Genomic DNA, 17,724 nt, shown 5'->3' with positions numbered 1-17,724 from the left:
TATGAAAAAAATGTGAGAAGGGATGCTTTGAAGCCTATAGGGAAAGTGCTTTGGAATTTCAGTTCTTATAAAAGACTCTAACTGGTTTCTCTGCTTTTGGCTTTTGCCTTCTCCAGTCTACCTTCCATGTAGCTGCCAAATTGATATTCCTAATGTGTGGGTTGTCCCTTTTTCCCTCCAAATATTTGATGACTTCCTTTTATTTCTAAGATAAAATAGAAAATTCTCAGCTTCTCCAATGTGACTCCAAATCCTTTATATTCCTCCCTTAAATTTGTCTCTATGGGAGTCTATTCTGGGCTAACAATTGTTCATACACTATATTCTATCATCTGCTTCATGTCTTTCTGTCTTTGGTCAAGACCACCATCTTTTATGGTTGGAAATGAATTCCCTCTACCTCGTGGAATCCTAAATTGTTTTTAAAAAGCATAGCACAGGCTAGGAGAAGTGCCACATATAATGTATTCCCAATGCCAGGGAGGTAGAGGTTAGTAGTTCTCTTGAGTGCCAGAGTTCTGAAAACCACTGGGCATTAATTCAGCATTAATATGATGAGATTCTAGGAACAGTTGTAGAGCCACGGTGTTGTCTACAGAGTGAGGAACCAGCCCAGGTTGGAAACAGAACCAGTCAAAAGCAACTGTGCCCATCAGTTATGGAATTGGCCAGAGAGTAGGCATTATATTTCCAGCCTGGACAAGATCAGAAGACCCAGGCTTTTAAAAAATGTATATATATGCATACATACACACACACACACACACACACACACACACACATATATATACCTATATATGTATATATAAATTATCTAAATTTTTAGATGCATAACAACATACCCTCAAGTGCCAGCTTCTATGTGAGGCTTTTTTGAGTCTCCCCACAAATGTTAAAGCTCACTTCATGGTGAATACTTTCTATTTTCTTGTGTTCGCTTACTTGTGGATATGTTATTTTTCACCAAGAGAATGTAGGTCCTTGGAGGGCAAGATTATTTTATTTTGTCTTTGTATCTCTAGCACCTGACATAATTTCTGTACATGCTAAGGTTTTACTAAAAACATGTTATTGATTGATCATGCTTCTACTCCTCTCCAACTCCTGTCTATAAATCATCTCATCTCCAAAAAGTCTCTTAACCACCTGTGAACTCAGTTTCCTCATTTGTAAAGGGAGGATATTAATCCCCGCATTGCCTACCTCACAGGGTTATGCTGATAAAACAAGATGTCCACATGTAAAGAATTTTGTTAAGCATTATATAGATATTGGCTGTTGTTAGAACTGTCATTGTTTGACTGTTACATTGGGTACTATGAACATTACCCTTGGAGAGGATCTTTGATTAAAAAAAGTAAGCCAAATGTGAACTCCATTGACAATTCTGCAGAAAGCTGAAATGCAGAGAGTGAGAAAAAAAAAAACTGCATTTCCAAATGGTTAGGTCATTTCTTATTGTTGGGATGTATGTGTATATTTAAAAAATTTTTTTTAAAGTATATGAGAGGGATTCAAAAGAATGGACTAGCAATAGTTGTCTGCGCTCTTCTTAAGGATAAGATGAGATAAGACCATTTCCTCTTTGGAGACAGGATTTTGATCTCCCTTGGGACATTTTTACAGAAGAAGGTCTGTAAGATGACTACATTTAGGGCTGGGCTCATTTGTGTTTGGATTTGGACCGCTGGACATTATTTCTCAGGAAATTTATTGTTTTGGCATGTTTTTTTGGCAGAAAAGACCTGAGAAGTATTTTCAAATATTATTATACAATAAACAAACACTATCCCATTGCACTGGGCAAAGTTAAATTTCACCCCAGGGGGCCAGGAAACTTGCTACTCTGAACATTTGCAGTTGCTTGTTTTTCACACCATATCTTATATTCCAGGTTTAGAAATTGACCTGTAACCTACACTAGGGTATATAGAAGAGGCCAATTAAATAACTACCAGCCCTAGTCTTGACTGCAAAATCACAAGGAACTTGAACTTAGCATTTTTCTAAGCATTAAAAGGCTGAAATTCAGGCTTCTTTTTAGAAGCATTTAAAACACACACTCACACCTTCAGGCAAATTTCCCTTCAGTATTTTTCACTTTTCTGAATTTCATAATTCTCTAACACCCACATTTAAAAATAATAGTAGCAAACTAACAAACAAAAGGCTTTTTTTCTTTTGAAGTAGGTGGAAATGGGAAATTACAGAGATTTTCATATAAAAACATGTTTTTATAACAGTTAATACAGATTTATAAATGCAAGATTTTTAGTTTTCAGATCTTAAGAAATAGTGATTCAAAATGACTTTGCTAAAGAATTTATACTCTGTACTTTTCCAAGATATCCTATCCCATGGTGCCTAGGATTTTATTGGTAGACAGATGTGATATCCATCCCTTTTAACTTATATTTGTTATATATATATATATATATGCATATATATATATTTAATATCTGCTTTAAATAATAATGAAAGACATTGTGGGTCATGCTTCTGAACCTCCTCCTCTCTCTTCTATAAATTATCTTTTTCTCCAAAAAGTCTCTTAACCCAGCTGAGCCTCAGTTTCCTCATTTGTAGAATGAGGATGTTAATCCCTTCATAGCCTACCTCACAAGATTGTTATACTGATAAAATGAAAGGTACATATGTGAAGAACCTTGTTAAGCATTATATTATTGGGAGTTGTCAGTCTGCCAGTGTTTGGCTATTATAGTTGGTACTATGAAAATTACCCCTGATCAGAGTCTTTGAGTTAAACTAATGTTCAGAGTGAAACAGTGCAAGATTCTTGACACTCCTGCAGAAAGCTGAAATCCGAAGAGGTCAGATCTCAGATGAGAGGATTTTTTTTGTTTATAGTCTAAGTATGAGAAAAGTAAGCAAACATTTAAGGTTTCTGAGTTTCTATAGTGAAAGACCAAGTGAATTCTGGAATATCAAATTGGCTTCAACTTTTTTAGATATACTTTAAGATCCACGATCTTAACAATGTGATTCGTTCCCACTAGTTTCTTCATATCAGTGCAGATCATAACTTATTTATTTAACCCTTCTCATTTTGTTGCATATATTTCTATAGAGGTGCCTACACAATGTGCTGAATCCCTTCCTCTAGTTTTCTTAATATTTTATGGATACCATAGAAAGACTCAGGTTGCCTACCAGCTCACTTCACTTTCTGAAAATAAAAATCCTAGGATGTTATTTAAACTACTTCTTTAAAAAAATTAGGCTACTTATACTCAGATTATCATTGGTAGCAAGCTATATGCATTATTTAGGTTATATTTGACTCTGTGACTCCATTTGGGATTTTCCTGGAAGAAATATTGAAATGTTTTGCCATTTCTTTCTCCATCTCATTTTACAAATGAGGAACCGAAGCAGACAGTGTTAAACAAGGTCATACACATAGTAAATTTTTAAGGCCAGTTTTCAATTTTTGAAGATGATTTTTCCTGAATCCAAGCCTAGTGCTCTATCCACTGTGTCACTGAGCTGCTCTCCATATATCTACCATATTTTATTTTTCATTGTTGTTGTTATGAACAAGAAACGAAAACCATAACTTTCATTTATTCCAATTTTGATTAAATTAAATATTACATAAGTATATTAGATAGTTAATAATTTAGTTGGAGTCATACTTGAATCCTGCTTTAATCCTGCATCCAATATAAAAACTTAAAAAAACATTAAAAAATATTCAAAGAATAGAAGAAAAGAATGTGTGTAACAAGAACAGAAAGAAAAATTCTAACTCTTTAGAGGTATATGGTTATTGAAGTTGGTTGTGGATTAGATACTTAATAGACTTTATGCGAATTCCCTTCACCCTGTTTTAATAGTGTAGTCCATCTTTTAGGCTAGTGGTCTTGGAATCTTTTAGATGCATGACAATAGGAAGTCTAGACATCTTAACTATAAAATAAAGGTTCAGTTTTGCTTGAAAGAAACATGACTAGGGAGAATATGAAAATGACGCTCATGAATTAAAAGAGAAATTCCAAACCCAATAGCAAACAGAGGAATACAGTCTAACTAAAAATGTATCTATCTTAAAGCTCTCAGGACATTCTAGGATTAGTACAACCCACAAATCTGTGAGATATGATTTCTATAGAACATACATGCAAAAAAATCCTAAAAAAATAATGCTAAACATAGAAGGCAAACAGTTATTTCTGAAAAAGGGATGGCAAATATGCTCCTAAGAGACATCTTATTTAGGGCCAGAGGGACCTCTTGTGGTCACTTGAAAAGGATAGTGGAAGAGACAATAATTGTTAAGCGGTCCAACAGGAAAAGAACAGAAGCAGGACAGAAAAAGAACTTTAATGGATGGCAAATCAGTAATCATGAGAGTAGAACTCAGCCTTGGTTCCCTTGCTGAACTAGAGAAAAGAGATTGAGCAAAGATGACTTCAGAAGATCTGTTTGCAAATCCATTTTCTAATTCCCCTACTTGATGTCTTTCTTTGTTAGAATACTAACAAAGTCCTGTTAGCTCTGCCTTCTAAAGGGCTGGGAGTCAGGGCAACATTGTCCTGTCCACAATTCAAGCACTGTAGACATCCAAAAATCAATGAAAGTTTCTTCTATACTAGAGAAGAGGTCAGTCTTGTGCCAAGAATGTTTTGCCTTGTTCTTGCTAGATATCTTTTAAGGATTATTCTTTACTTATATCTTTATAAATAGCCAAAAGGCAAATTAAGGAAAATGACATCAAATTGGGTAAAGAAATGTAGTTTTAACATGTTCCCTCAAATAGTGGGTGATCATAATCATCATGCCCACCCTATTATAGATAAGTAGGAAATCTCACAGAACATAATTTGTGAATATATAGTACTAGTTACTATCTGGCATATTACTAGAGAGCCATGTTTGTGAATAAATGAAATACTTCATTTAGAGATTAATGACTTCTCATGAGAGATAGATTATCAAGATGCCTCCAAGGTAAAGCTTTGTAAAATTTTACTTCACTTTTCAAGATTTAGTTTCTTTGTCACACTGGGAAAGATCTAAGAACTAGAATATCAACATTAACAAGCTCAAAATCACACCTGGAGATCACAGCCAATGCTTAGATCTGAAGGTCAGTTTATGCATTTAGTGGCCTTTGACAAGAACACCTTTCCCTAATACATGGCAATCAAGTACTCGAGTTCTCTAGCAATTAAAAGGCATGTGTGGAGGAACCACAGGCAATAACTTATGCCTGACAATTATGTAATCATAACATTTTAGATTTGAAAGGATCCTTCCATGTTGTCTAGAGCTAGGGGATCTTAACCTTTTCTTGTGTTATGCACCCCTTTGATAATTACCTCATCAGAAAATAATGTTTTTAAACATTTAAAATTTGTAGGATTATAAAAGAATACAACTGTATCAAAATTCGGTTGTAATAATAATGATAAATTAATATAGGTCCTGGTTAATCCTGTTATAGACCAGCCCTCACATTTTACACATTAGGCAGCTGAGACTAGTGACTTGTCCAAATTTGTGCAGGTTATTCTTATAATGATAAAGCCAGGATTGGGCAGCTAAGTGGTAGAGTAGATAGAATGCTGAACCTGAAGTCAGAAAGGCTCATCTTCCTGAGTTCAAATAGGGCCTCAATCACTTACTAGCTGTGCAATCCTGGCCAAGTGGCTTATCCCAGTTTGCCTTATTTTCCTCATCCATAAAAATGAACTGGAAAAAGAAATGGCAAACTACTTTAGTATTTCCACCCAGAAAAGAGTCTTGAATAGTCAGACATGATTGGAATGACTAAACAAAAACAAGATAGAATCTGTCTCTCCAAATCCCAGTCTGTGTCTAAACAGAGCACTGATGGTCTCATCACTGTTATTACAGTTATATTGTATAGTCAAATCTGAAATCCCAGGATTGCACATTTCTTTGTACTAGATTCCTTTGTAGTAGATCCTTGAATGGCTCTCTAAATAGTGGAATTAATCTTGTCACTATGAGATTCTTATAATGACAGGGTAGCTTTAGACAGCAGTGTCCCCATGACCTTTTTGAAAGGTCAGTAATAGAAATCAGGGAAGAAAATCGAGACTCCTCAATTTTCCTTATCAGCACTGCAAATCCTTAGAACACAGCAGCCAGCTCTGCTGACTTATTTTTCTGACTTCCTCTTCTTCAAGATTGTGAGGGATTATATGAATATTGTTATCCAGATATACACTAGGATGCAGAAAATAATTAGTGTCAAGATGACATCAAATGTTGTTGGCTATAAAAACCTTCCTTTTGTGACTCAAGTGTCCAGAGGATTTAGTATTGATGTCCTTTAGAGTTTAGTAGCCATGAAATAACCTCTCATCTCTTGAGGTCTCTTCCATCTAGTAAGATTCCATGATATCATGATTAATACTTTAATGAGCATTGCAGTTAGTGATGTGATTTCAGAACATAAGAGCGACCACCAAGACAAAATTCCTGGGATCATAGATCTAAGGGTGGTAGAGACCCAAGAGGCAGATAGTCCAGTTGCTCATTTTTCAGATGAAGAAACTAGGACCTATAGAAATTAAATGACTTGATTACAGTCATAAATATCTTATCAGATTTTGAATTTAAATCTAGTTCTTCAGATTCCAGGGCCAGAACTTTTTAAGGCAGTGAGGTAGTAGGTAGTACAATGGATAGATTGATAGACTTGGGAGTCAGCAACAACTTCCTCAGACATTATTTGACCTTGGGTTAGTTACTAAACCTCTCCTAGCCTCAGTTTTTTTTTTTAATCTATAAAATGGTGATAACAATATAGTGCCTACTTCCCAGACTTGGTATGAAGATTAAATGAGATAGATAATGTATTTTGAAAATCTGAAAGTACAACAAACATGCTAGTTCATTATTGTTATTATTATTGCCCACTGTACCATGCTGAAAACCTCCTAAAGAGGACACATTTAAGTAGTTCTTGAAGAATCAACTTAAGATTTAACAGCAGTAAAGGGAAAAGTTTGTTTTGGTGGGGGAGACTTATCAGGAATAAAGCATAGAACTGGTAAAGCATAAAGCATCTTTGCCTGGATTGTTTCCATTAGAGCAGAGTGTTCAAGTAGTTATATTATGAAAAAAAAGTCTGAGAAAGCATGAAGAATCCTAGGTATAAGAATAAGATATTTAATTTTTTAACTTTCTGGTTTTAAAGAGTCATTGAGGAATTTTGAGGTGGGGGTGGTGATATTGAATTCCATGATGAATTTTGATGTAACTATGTTGGTTTATAAAGGTAAGGGATCACAGCCTATATCAGTTAGTCACTTGTAGAAATCATAACAGTGTTTGGGTGATAGCACAGAGTTCTATTCCAATCAATCCATTAAAAACAATGACAATAGTATGAGGCCCAGGCACTGTACCATTATAACAGCTATAATCTACCTGTACTTTACTCTAGTCTCACCAACTGGATGATTGTGTTTGATTCCAGATAATGCATTTTTAGGAAGGGCACTAATAGTCTTGAATATAAAATCTAAAAGAATGACCACACCATATGAGGTTCAAATGGAGGATAATTTAGCCAGGGCAGAGACTGAGTGTGGAGTTATTTTGAGCTCAAATTCTATGATCCTTAGACTTGGTGAAGTGGGTAGGTAGGAAGACAAAAATGGGATAAAATTGCTATTTTCTAAGTTCGGGAAAGCTATGGGCTTTATAGAAGTATTTGACTTTTTTTCCTTGGACTTAGAAGGAGAATTAGGAATAGAAGTTGCTAAATGACATATAGATTCAGCATCTTCATCTGTCAAATTGAGTTGGACTGGATGACTCTGAAGGTCTCTTCTACCTCTAAATCTATGAATCTATGACAGTATACAGAAAACTTTATTAACAATTACAATAATGTATAGGTGAGATGCACTGCCCTGGAGGTAGTGAATTCCATATCACTCACTACTCTGGAGTGTAGAGACACTTATTTTTCAGCTCTGAGTTGGGTAAATAAGTGATATAGTAGTTAGAAAGCTAGCCAGACTTCTAAGTAGGAAGACATGAATTCAATCTTGCTTCAGAAATTTAGTATAAGGATAAGAGCACCTACCTCCCTGAGTTTCTGTGAAGATCAAATAAATTATTATTTGTAAAGATTTTTACATAGTGCTTAGCATACAATTGGCATTTGCAGTGGGTGCCATCCCTCCTGCAGGGTATGGGGTCCTTGGAGGTGTGATGGTATCAGTGAATAAGAAGATGATGGGAAACAGTTTGAGTTTAAACCTGCAGTCAGGCATCATAAGAAACTGCTCCACCTTGGCTCAGGCTTGATTTTATTTTTATATACTCAATGTTTACACATATACTTGGCACACAGTTTCATTTTTTACATACATGCTTCCTTACAAATAATGGGATAGGTCATATGTTAACTTTAACAAATCATTTAATTAACATTCTATAATTATTCTACATACTTTGTTTCTATAGATCCTAACAACAAACATGAAGCTTTACAGAAGATAGATGTTTTCTCATCATGGGCAGCACAGCTAGAGGACACCCTTCATTACCTCCTGAGGTGCCTAGACATGCGGTTAAGCCAAGAGTGATTATTTGTTACACTAATCAACTTCATAATCAATCAGACTTCTAAGGATATGATCAAGACAACATTGTTGCCAAGTCTGTGGGGTCAGAGGGTACAATCAACATAACCCAGTTTTAAGTATTATTCCAATATCAGGCTTTCATTTTCTAATGTTTCACTAAGGTATCTGAGACATATTGCCTAGCCTACAGTTAACTAAACTATCCATAATCCAGTGAGGTGGAACACACCAGCCTCTCCATGAAAGGCAATTAATATACCAGATCAGGGAGGCTTGTTGTCTCTGGTCTGTATGGGGGTGGAGAGTATAAATACAATTTTTTAGGAGTTTTATACCTAGGGGGGTCCCATCTACAATCCCTTACCCAGATAGGTACATAGGAGTCCTTAGGTTTAATTTTGTAAGTAGAATCTCTTGGTGATATTCTGAGGGGATAGAGTAGGACATCTATTTCAAACCTGTAGGCATTTGGCTCTCATTTATGTTTCCCTGGAGCTGAGTAAGAATAATAATCATAACAATTTCAATAATAAGAGGATGTTAATAAGAGAGAAGTCACATGGGGGGTCTGAATGGGTGTTTCCATCCTTCCTGGGGGCCTCCATGCAGTCCCCAGTTTCCACCTGTGACTATGTCAGTGTGGATTTGATGACTCCTGGCAGGCATTTAATAAATGTTTATTCCTTTCCCCTTCCTTTCATTGCTCTATTCTGTTCAGTGTTTTTCACATATCTGCTCCCAATATATAAGTGAATTCCCTGGACAACATCCTACTCAGTTTCAATGTATATTTGTGTTGTTGCTACTTGTTGGTTTAATTCCATCTTTTCTAAGTGAATCATTAGTCCAGAGTCTAGCATCAGTGAGGCAGTTTCGTTAACTTCTCCCCACCTTAGCTTCCTTATCTTTAAAAGGGGGGAGTTTGGTTGTTTTCTAAGTTTCCTTCCAGCTCTGACATTTAATAACTTCTCAGAAAGGGCACATGTAAGAGACCTTGAAAAAGAAGAATCAAAATAATAAGTATCCAGACTGATTGGATAAGTGAGGGGAAAGTGGTTAAGGAGAGGAAAGAGCCAAAGATGACTGAGGTTTTGAGGTTTTATGCTTGAATGACTATGGCAGCAGTGGTGCTATTAAGAGAAATAAGGAAATCTGGTGAAGGAGTTTCATTGTTTGTTTGTTTTCCATGAGAGGGAGTGAAGATAGCAAAGAGGATGGATTTATAGGAATTCTTAGGATCAAGAGTGAGAAAGCACAGTGTCAGTCTAGTCTAACTCCTTAAGTTTTCATATAGGGAAACTGAGGCACAGAGAAGGTAAGTGACTGAAGGTCACAATAATAATAAACAGAAGAGAGACTATAACATATCCTTTAATCTAGAAGGTAAAATCCTTTTTTGCCATTATGCCACTGAAGAAGCACCTATTTGGAGAGTAAGCAGTTATAAATTAAGAGCCATAGCTTGGGAAGGAAGTCAGAGCTGAAGGTAGCAATTTAGAATTTATTCTCATAAACTGAACATTATGTTTTGAGAGTACATAAGATTATGGAGGGGGATGTGTAGAGATAATCTAAGGAAGAAGGTTTAGTATAGAAAAATGCTTAGGATATAATTCATATTTAAAGGATCAAAAAGGAGATAAACCCATAAAAGAAACAGAGGTGGGATGACAACATAGGCACCAGTATCTGGTAAGGCTGAGAAGTTTGTGGTTAAACCTTGCTCTCCCCCTTTCCCAGAATAAATTCTTTCTAAATAATGGTTTTTCTCTTCCCAGTAGGTACCCTCAGAGGTATGACTAAACTTTGGTCCCCACATCTACTCTACCCCCTTTTCTCATCAGAGGCTGGAGTTTTCTTTGAGTATCTTATGTTTTAAGGCACATCTGGCTCTTTTTGCAGTAGTGACTCATTTTACAGCAAGGGTGAAATGGTCCCCTTTACATCTCTCTCAGCTTTTTATGAGCTTATAAAATTATTAATCAAAACTGAAAGATTCTCTCCCAGTCGAATCAGCTACGAAGATAAAATGAATTCTTGGTTACCTAGGAAGATGTCTAATCTCCATGACCTATTTTTATTCAGTATATATCAAGCTAATCACGGGCACCCTCCCCTAACCTTTCCTTTGTATGTAATTGATACACATACACACTTTAGAAAGCAGAAATATGAATGGCAAGACATTTTCTCATACATAAATTAATTCTGGTGTTATAAACAGTCTTAAAGGATGGAGAAAATTGTAGTAATTGCCTGTCAATATAGATGAAAGAGGATTCAGAGGAGAGAAGTTGGAATTGATGCACATTATCAAATTTCCCTAAGTCTCAAGAAAAAAAAAGTTCAGTCACTTTTCTCTTTGACTGTTTAGACTTTGACACCCCAGTATCAGCTCCCATCCAAAATGCATATGCTTTGGAGATTCAATTTACTAGCTTTCTCCCCTTTCTGTATTTGTTTGCCTCTTAAATTAAAAGCAATGGGCTTCAAACTCTCACCACTGTCTTGTTCAGTCCCATTTTCTGGAATCCTAGTGCTCATTCTCAGGATCACAGTATAAAGGGATTTTGTTGTTCTCCCACAGCTTAAGTTCTATCATATATCTCTTTCTGTCTCTTGGTCATTTAGGGTAGTAGAGTTAATAGAATTAAATGGATATAAATTTTAAGGAGGGTGTGGCCACCAGAACCAATATAACCTTTCTAATTTATCATATCTCAGAAAACAATTTCATAATTGATGGCTCACAACCAGTGCCCTGACAGACCAATGACATGAGTTATTTTGGCTCAAAGGTATCATTGAGAGGAAGCCCTTACTTCTCTTTCTAGATTGCTTCTGGAATGGATGACTTGATGGCACTGCTGATTTCATTAAAGCACCCCTTAGCTCAGGGAACAAAGTGGAAAAATCAAGATTGATTGCCTTCTTTGCTCACTTTTGCCTACTTCAGGCCGTGTTCTGAGCCAAGATTTTGCTTTCAGAGTCAGAGGAGTCTAATGGAGCTCTATACCTCATACTGAGAATAATTATTTGGCAAAAGTCTCAGTTATGAAGAATAAAATGAAAAAATGGGAGTAATATTGCTGTGGGGAATGTACATTCACAGCACAAACTTTATATTTGCTCCATTTTACAGTTGAATCCATCTAACATCTTACTCCCAGGAAAAGAAGTTACTAGGTTATCAATAAACTGATACTATTGTTCTTTTTTTAAACAAATAAAAAACACCTTAAATTCCATCTTAGAATCAATATTGAGTATTGGTTCTGAGGCAAAAGAGCAGTAAGGCGTTGGCAGTGGGGTTAAGTGGCTTGCCCAGGGTCACCCAACTAGGAAGTATCTGAGACCATATTTGAACCCTGGACCTCCCACCTCTAAGCTTGACTCTCAATTCACTGAGCCATCTAGCTATCTCCCTCCCCTTTTTTATTTTTATTTTTATTTTGATGCCATTGCTTTTAGATACGTAAGAGTTTTGAGTGGGACCTCTGTTGTCATGTTTATAATGAAACTAGTACCATATTGATGAATAAACTGAAGGTGTGCACTGTCAACCTCAGTTAACAAAAAATAACAAACATTTCCAAGTTTGGGGTTTGGTTTGTTTACTTTTTAACTTTATTTATATGGGTAGTTCTTCCTTTGCTATTAGGTTGGGATAGGAGTTGGGGGGAATGAGTTTTGAAGGAAAAATAATGAAAATATGCCAATCCATCATCTGTGTCTGTATAGTTGGAGTGAAGGAGATAGTTGAAACAGTGGGGTAAGGGAGCAAGAGTGACAACTCATTTTCAGAAGCACTAATTTGGGCAGGAGTGGGGAGAAAGAGATGGAGGGAGAGGGGGGAGAGAGAGACAGACAGACAACCAGATGGGGGTGGAATTGTGAGTTTATTGGACTGATCATATTACTTTCTATAACCTTTGAATTCACTGGGTGATCATTTAACTCCTCACTTCACCAGTACATAAATGAAAAAAAAATGTTCATATGGTCTATTTCTTATTGATGTGTAGTGGCTAGCACTGATTAATAGCTAACATTTTTGTAGAATTTTAAGTTTTAAAAAGCACTTCATAAATATCATCCCATTTTGTCCTCATAACAACCCTGGGGGGGAGAGGGAGTCATGGAGGTATGTGCTTTCCCTTCTTAAATTTTATAGATGGGGAAACTGAAACATGCAAAAACGAAGTGACATTCCTATGCAGTGTCTGAGGCTGGATTTGCAATCAGGAATTCCTGACTCCATACTAGGCAATCTATTACATAATGATGCTTAGCTACCTGAGGCAACTGGTAAGCATCATGAGATGAGTACATGGAGATAACAAAAGAATTAAAAAAATGACCAATTTTTTAATTTCTTTGGTTGCTTTTTAGCTAGTCCCTGTCATAAAGGAAGATTTAAAATAAAAGAAAAAGAAATCAACAAATGAATGGTTCAGAAGGAGATAGTAAGGTTCTTTTTGTGGGTCTTAAGCAAGAGAATGTGATTTCATGTTCATGATTTTGACTTTTTTTTCCCCTTGAATACAATAAGATACATTTTCCCTTAATTCATAGAAAGAGCCTCAGAATTAGAAGACACCTTCAATATCACCTCGTTCAGTTCATATTGATTGATGACCTAAAACCTTCAGTTACAGGGAACTCACCACCTCTGGAGGCAGGCCATTCAACTTTGCAATGACTGTGCTAAACCACTTAGAAATAGTACTGGATCGAAGCCAAATGATCTGGGGTCTAGTCTCAGCTCTGCCATTAATCAGACGGGTTACCTTGGACAATTTGTTTACCCTCTTAATCCCTTGTTTGACACATCTTTTAAAAGAAGGAGGGTGAGACTGGACATAGCTGTTGTAATGTAGAAAGAGCACTGGATTTGGAATCAGGAGACCTGGTCCTGCCCCTTGTTTTCTCTGTGACCTTAGACAAGTCAGCTAATTCCCCAAACCCTTATTTTCCTCATCTGCTTTGTATGTGGTCATATATGCATATTTCGGCCTATATAAACTCATACATGTAAGTATAGACATACACACACATGCATATATAGATGCATCCACACATGTACAAAATACACATGCATTTATACACATATACATTTGTTCACTCTTGCTTACACATAAATATAAACACAGATGCATGCATACATATATATGCATTACATATACACACATGCATGCATATACATGTTCACAAATGCAAAGACATATACATATATTCATAGTCTCACATTTTTTAATGTAAGCTTCCTGTGGGCAGAGACTGTCTCTATCTCTAGCACAGTGCCAGCTACATAAGATGTGCTTCATAAGGACTTGCTTCCTTGATTTAGCAAATAAAAAAATAATAAAAATGATGAACAGAGACCATTTTTACTCATCATTCTTTCAGCTTGACTCAATTATTCTTAACTTTCAAAACTAACTCAGTTGCTTCTTCGAGAAACTGTTCCAAACTTTTTGCCCTTCAGATTTAAGCTTTAGAGCTAGAAAAGGTGTTAGAATTAATGTTGTCTATCCCCGTTATTTTATTGATGATAAGACTGAGATCCAGAGCGATTAAATGATTTTTCTCAAGGCTACACTGAATGTCATGGTTTCTATCCCAAGGTTTTTTCCATCATAAAGTACTTGTCTTACACTTGTATGCTGCCTGTAACTTCCTTTCATTGCCCCATACATGTGTTTTGTCTCTATAATCAGATGGCAGACCCCTAAGTGGAAGCAACCTCATTATTATATGTTGGGAGGAGAATTTATAAATTTGATCTTATTCAGAGTGAAGCAAAGAGGTTGTTAAAAGGACTGTAGACCATGCCATATGCGATTAAGTTGGAGGAATTAGGGATATATCATAGAAAGAAAAGACTCACAATATATATATATATATACATATATATATATATAATATTGAAGGGCTATTTTGTGCAAGAGTATTAGATTAATTAGAATTACAAAATTTGCAAGTTTGAATGGAACTGGGGGGAGAACCAAAACAAAAAAGAATACATACTTATACTCTTAGTGGCAAGTCCATTCTCTTCTTTTTTTCCCCCCTTAAACCCTTATCACTATCTTAGAATCATTACTATAAAGTGTTCCAAGGCAGAAGAGCAGTAAGGGCTAGGCAATAAGAGTTAAGTGATTTACCCAGGGTCACACAGCTAGGATGTCTGGTGTTGAATTTGAATCCAGGATCTCCCATCTCTAGGCCTGCTTCTCAATCCACTGAACCAACAAATTGTCCCTACTATCATCACCACATCTAGTCACTTTTTAAAGTCCTCCAAAAAAATGGTAACCCATCACCTCTTAGAGATATCTCATTTCAGTATGGGGCAACTCAAATTGTTGGAGAGTTTTCTCTAGCCCCAAACCTAAATTTGCCTCTTTTCAACTTTTACCCCTTGCTCCCAGTCCTTTTTTGGACCAAACAGAAATCTAATCCTCTTCCATAGGAGGACCCCTCCAGAGACCTGAAGAAAATCATGTCATTTTAGGTTCTTATCTTCTCAAAACTAACATGTTTAGTTTCACTAACTGATATTCATATGCTATGGAATCAAGGACTTGCATTATCCTAATTACCCTCCTCTGAGCATTCAAATGAGATAATTAAGTGCTTAACACAGTTCCTGGCACACAGCGAGCACTATATAAATGTTAGTCATTATTATTATTCTTAATAATGCCCTTCTTAAACTCAACCACCCAGAACTGAACACAGTATTCTATTTGAAACCTAAAAAGGACAAGAGTACACTAGGATTATCTTGGAAGTTAAAAGCCTCTTAATGTAGCCCAAAATAAAATTAACTACCCCTCCTCTACTCCAGCTCTGGTGCTTTTCTTGAGAGATTGCTACATTTTCTGTGTGAGCATTTACACCTCAGAAATCATCAGTTGCTTCAAATTAGGGCTTAATTTATGGTTTTGTTGACTGTCTAGACTTAAAAAGTGTTAATAATGCAGATTAAATTTAAAAGTGTGTGTGTGCTCAGACTATTAAAAAATTCCTTCTAAAGGACTCAGTTGATAAACATTTACCAGCACACTCCCCTGTCATGCTTTATAAACATTGCTGGAAGCTCAACAGGTGGGCCGTAGAACACCCATATTCGGACAGGAGGCCTGATGACTACACTAACAACAACAATAACAATCAGGTTTACAGTATACTTTACATCTATCATCTCATCTGCATCTTACAACACCTGTGATTCATCTCATTACTGATTCATATTGAGTTTGTGATTCACTCATTACGCCCCCTCCCAGTTCTTTTCCAGAACAACTCCTGAGGTTTCAATTTAATGGGTAGAAGTTACAAAGAGGTAGGTTGAGGCATGATATAAAGGGAAAATACCTTAATTAGATCTGTCTAAAAAGTGAATTGAGCTGCTTTAAAAGATTCCTCCCTATTGCAGATCTTCAATTGAAGGCTTAATGAAGAAAATTCAGTGACTTCCCATTGCCTACTAAAAAAATAATGCTAGTTGATAATGGGGATAAAGTGATGCCTTTAGAGTAAGGAAGACTTGATTTTGAATCCTGCCTCAGACATTCTCAACCTGTTGTGATCTTGCACAAGCATACCTTGAGCTCAATTTCCTTATGTATTTAATGAAGGATTGAAATTCAGCGACCTTTAATATTTCCTTCTAACTTCAGACTTGTAATCCTAATTTCTTTCTGCTTAAGTCTCTCCATCTATAAAATGAGGATATACCTAACTTAAAGAGTTGTGAGATCAGAATAATATAGGTAAATATGTTGTAATATCTGTGAATTAGATTACATATAATATGTATTTCTATATTATATATAGTAGATTTCAGTTAATATAATTATATGTGTATAATAAAATGTACAATAATATGACATAAATATAAAATAATATCCATAAAAGAATTGTGTAACCTTAAAGTGCAATAGAAATATTATGTTACTACACTAGTATCATTCAAGAGTCTCCCCAATCTGGTGTCAACCTTCCTGTTTAGTCTTATCTAGTTCCACTAGCCTTCAGATACCCTAGACTCCAGCTAACCTGTAATATTTGCCCTCCCTTCAAATGATACCCTATGTACCTTTGGTTGTATTTCTCTCTTTTCTTGCCTTCTGCATCTCTACCCCACCCCATCTCTACTTTTCCTAATACTACCAATTCTTAAAGATCAAATATTCCCTGCTCCCTAAAATCTTCCCTTATCCTTCTGAGGCAGATTTGGTCTTTCTTATGAAATAATAAAACACATTATGCCTCTCCCATCACTTTCTATTTTGTATCAAAATTATGTGTATATATGCTTCATTTCCTCTATGGCTTAGTAATAAAGTTCCTTGTACATAGTAGGCATTTAATATATGTTGAATGAATGCATGAATGCTGTTGTTCTTTATAGTCCTGCTACAAAATACAAAGATGCCTCAGAAAAAAATTCATAAAAGCAAACCCAAAGTAAGAAAATCAGCTCTAAGAAACTCTGACTTATTTGAGTGCCAAAAAAAGTCTGACACAAAAGAAGGTAGAGACCTTCTAATTTATTCTGTGTTATCTTTCAGGTTTGGTCTTAATTAGTGCTTCTTCTTTCCTGATTCTGTTTCCTTTACTGACTGGTTCCATACTGTTCTTTACATCTAGTCTCCTAGCCATCACACATCATTTGCTTTGCCATCACAAATGCTGTTATTAAAACATTTCAGGTGTGTCTTAGTCTTTATGACCCCATTTTGTTTGTTTATTTTTGGCAAAGATACTGGAATGGTTTGCCATTTCCTTATCCATTTTACAGATGAGGAAACTGAAGCTAACAATATTAAGTGATCTGTCTAGGGTTATATATCTAGGGTCCGAGGTCAGATTTGAACAAAGGAAGATAAGTTTTCCTGACTTCAGGACTGATCCTCTATCCACTACTCCACTTGACTGCCCCATCACACAGAAATATTTGTAATTAAACCCTTCTCCCCCCACTTTCTGCCTCTTGCTCTGGGAACAGTAATCAAAACCATATTACCATTGCTTCTCCAAAGGCTATGGCAATCCACTGGCTTATGACACCATTCACCATTCCTATATTTCCCTTCACAAAAAATTCCCTCTTCTGGTT

The 17,724-nt window shown here is 36.0% G+C and overlaps 1 protein-coding gene across 14 annotated transcripts in view; it reads left to right on the top strand.

The window, feature by feature from the left end:
• The window catches only part of FLRT2 (fibronectin leucine rich transmembrane protein 2), a 124,707-nt gene that overhangs the window by 84,536 nt on the left and 22,447 nt on the right, over nucleotides 1-17,724 (top strand). For 6 of the 14 annotated variants that reach the window (XM_016425976.2, XM_056810591.1, XM_056810592.1 and 3 more), the window contains one exon: nucleotides 8,473-8,563. The exons of 7 other annotated variants lie outside the window; for them this stretch is intronic. The gene's annotated coding sequence lies outside the window, so the exon portion shown is untranslated. Of the gene's footprint in view, nucleotides 1-8,472; nucleotides 8,591-17,724 lie in introns of all 14 variants that reach the window. One more of the 14 variants, XM_056810593.1, reaches the window with a different exon arrangement.

This window comes from Monodelphis domestica, chromosome 1, assembly GCF_027887165.1.
Source record: "Monodelphis domestica isolate mMonDom1 chromosome 1, mMonDom1.pri, whole genome shotgun sequence".
Lineage (NCBI taxonomy): Eukaryota > Metazoa > Chordata > Mammalia > Didelphimorphia > Didelphidae > Monodelphis > Monodelphis domestica.
The sequence above is the reverse complement of the archived record's forward strand: the minus strand, read 5'-3'. Positions and strand labels throughout refer to the sequence as shown.